Here is a 3,417-nt window from a genome sequence, read left to right as displayed (position 1 = left end):
AAGCTGTGGAGTCTTGTGAGCAGAAATTCTACCTTGTGAGCTACTGGCATTAAAAGCGAGCGATTTAGCTACTGCATATATTAGTTTGCTCTGGAGCCATCCTCCCTGAGCTAAGACAAAAATCTGTGAGCTGGAGGCTAAAAAACTGAGCTGGCTCACACTAACTCAGCTTAGAGGGAACGCTGACACGCTTTCGGGGCAAGGGATTCTGGAGTCTAGCTCCAGCCGGGTAGATGCGCTCCCTCTCTCCCTGACTCCCAAGCGCCTCTCGGCGTGCTTGTGTGCCCGCTGCCTGGGAAAGGCAGGTGGTTCTCCATTTAGCTCACCCCGGATCGCTGGCCTTTAATCGTCTGCTAAGGGTGGCTTTGAGGACAGGCCCTTCTCGGTTGCTTCCGCTGAGTCTAGTCCTGGCATCGGTGGGAAAGAGCCAGGAACGTTTGGAAGGGCTCATAACACACGGCCGCTGTTCCTTACAAAAGGGGATCTCTGTTGGGAGCAGATCAGGGGGCCGCGCAGACGCACACGGGGGATGCATTCTCGAGGGATTCTGATAAAGACGCCACGGGAGGCCTCCTTTCTCAGCGTGCGAACAGTTCAGCGGGCTGGCCGCATCCCAGCAGCCCGGTCTTCAAAGGCTCTAATCTCGCGCCATACCCGTGTGGAGGGTGGGACAAGATGGTGTCTGTCCCCAATCGCCACGTCCCAAGACACGTGCGGCCGTTGACAAACGTGGGCAGGGCAGTAAACTATAGGACAGGGGGGAGCATCAATATTGGGAGAACCGCCTCTGAAGGCTGCGCTGGCCAGGATGGCACAGCAGAGGTTCGGCTCAGAGGGGACAGAGAATTCAGTCTCCAGCGCCTGTCCCGGAGGCCGCTTTGGGCGAAGCGGCCTCGCTGAACCAGAGAGCGCGAGGAGGGGCCCCAATGGCGTGGCTGCGAGCGGGAAGTGGACGCTAGGCGGGGCAGGCGTGCAGAAGGTGTACGGGGCGCTCCTGATCCTGAACCCTTCTAGCCCCGACCCCTTTCCAGAGATTTAGAAGGGTGTGACTCGGCTGAGGCCTGCACGGTTAGTCCTCCGCCGCACCCGATGAAGTAAGCTATATAACCCACCAAGGCTGAGGCCGGAATACCTTTTATGTTTCGGGGGCCGCTAGGCTCCTCTTTTCTTCCTGTGCTCTGAAGACTCTAGTCTCCCCAAAGGCGGCGGGGCTAGAGCGGCGTCACGCACTGGCGACACACTCTGCAAGATTGCCAGCCTTGGCCTTGCTGGGCGATGGGGAGGCTGCCGCGCACAGGCCCGTGTCGCGCGCGCGCCGCCGAGGGAGGCCCCCGGGCAAAGCCGCCGCGACGGCCATCCTGCGGGATGGAAAGTGCTCGTGTAGGCGGAGGCCTCGCACACGCGCCCCGCGCGCTGTCTTGGCGGGAAAAGGGCGCGCGAGACGAGAGGCGCCCCATCGGCCGGTTGTGAGCCCAGAGCTTGCGCGGCACGTGGAGGGCCCCTTCCCCTCTCGCGTGAAGCTGGCGCAGGGAAATAAAAGGGGCCCCGCGGGAGGAGAGAGAGCCTCAGTACACCCCAGCGCGCGCCCCACCTGCTCCTCTCGTGCTTTTGCCCAGCCGCGAGACTACCCAGCTCCCTTTTTAAAGAACGAATCATCTCGCCTTCAGTATTATTGTTGAAGCCCGTTGAAGGCTCTCTTGCAGCCGGCGCAGCCGACTCCAGCCTGAGAAAAGGAGCCGAGCGAAGCGAGCCGCCTCTTAGAGCCGGGGCCACCTCAAGATATATTCCGCCTTGGGAGTTGGAAGTGGCTTCTGTCGGGCGCTCGGGAAGGAAACCCCGGGCAGGGGGAGTTAGGCGTCGAGATACGGGTCTCCCTTTGCTCGCGTCCTCTTTGTAGACTTCTCAAAAAGAAGGGGCGCAAGTTAGCAAAGGAGGGCTCCTAAGAGCTGTTCGTCCTCAGGACCAGCCGTAAGAAGAAAGGGGTGCCTAAAGATAAGATACTACAAACGGAATAAAGAAACTACAGAGCGAGTGGCAATGTGATTTGACAGTGACTCTGGGCTCCAATCTCTGTCTTGTGGACTTCAATTTATTCTGGAAGTCCTTTGTTTCCCCAAGAACCTGCTCTCTGTCTCTCAGGCTATTCCATTACAACTCATCCCCACCCCCTTGATGATTTCCTTCAGCCTCCGCTCTCAAGAACCTACACTCTTGGCTTTTCATCTCTCTCCATCTTGTCTCACAGAGAGAGCAAGAGCGCTTTGAATTAAGCTGAAATTACTTTTTAGTTGCCATGTAGCACATTCATTTGACAGATCTGTATCCTATCTGTCCACATATAATTCATGATGCATACAAGGCTATTCCATCAGAGAAGGGGAACAGTTTGAGTATTATCACACATGTATACATTTTCATGTTTCTGCTTCCCTTTCTACAGAAACATTGCTAGATTTATTTTCTGCTACAGTTTGAGTATTATCACACATGTATACATTTTAATATCCAGATGTAATATGACTTTTATTCAGAAACAAATTCCAAAAGAAATTACATAAAAGTCAGGGACAATGAGATTCCACCTCAACAGCATTATTTAAAACAACATGAAATGTAACATTGCACAAAAGTATTAAAGTAACACTGATAATACAGTATCATACAGACAAAAAAAGGCATATGCTACAGATATTGCAAAGGGGGCTAGAAGTATCCCAAATATAGCTAGCTTACAGGTTGCTGTACAAAACTTGATATAAATACTCTACATCTAGAAAAAATACACTCCGTGTTTGAAATAGACTTTTCCCTTACATATAAACAGTTTTTGTAGAAAAAGCCCACAAATTTCTTTGCTAGCACCAACCTTAATTTTTAAAGTGTGAATTATAAATCTAAATTGTATTATATTTTATGTTTCCCAAATTAACAGAGTTCAAATGGAATCAGAGTAAAGGAAAATTAAAACAACATGGTAGATAAATGGGCAACAGAGCTTTGCTTGGAGGTTTTGTCCAAGTTATATTATCAGAAATATATGGGTCCATAAAGAAACTTGTTTTCAAAATTGTGTGTGTATATGTTCACACACACACACATCACTGTATGTTTTAAAACATAGTTCCAAGAGGTTCATTTGGATGATTTGGCAAGCTCAAGTTTGTGTTAAAGCAGTTTTCCTCGCTACAGTTGTAAGACTAGAATGTTTATAAACTTTTATTTTACAAAAATATCACTGACTTTGTTAATATTAACAGCAATATTTAAAGTTAGTAAACTGTCATTTCAATAGCATGGCACCAATGTTGTATTTATTGCTGTCATGTTTTTCTACAAATATAATTTTCTCTGCCACTGTGTACTTTTTACAACTTCTGTACAAGTATTCATAAAAGTGCAAAGTTAGACTGTTGTTTT

Source organism: Gekko japonicus, unplaced genomic scaffold (assembly GCF_001447785.1).
Source record: "Gekko japonicus isolate JY-2015 unplaced genomic scaffold, Gekko_japonicus_V1.1 scaffold116, whole genome shotgun sequence".
Lineage (NCBI taxonomy): Eukaryota > Metazoa > Chordata > Lepidosauria > Squamata > Gekkonidae > Gekko > Gekko japonicus.
This window is presented reverse-complemented; position numbering follows the sequence as displayed.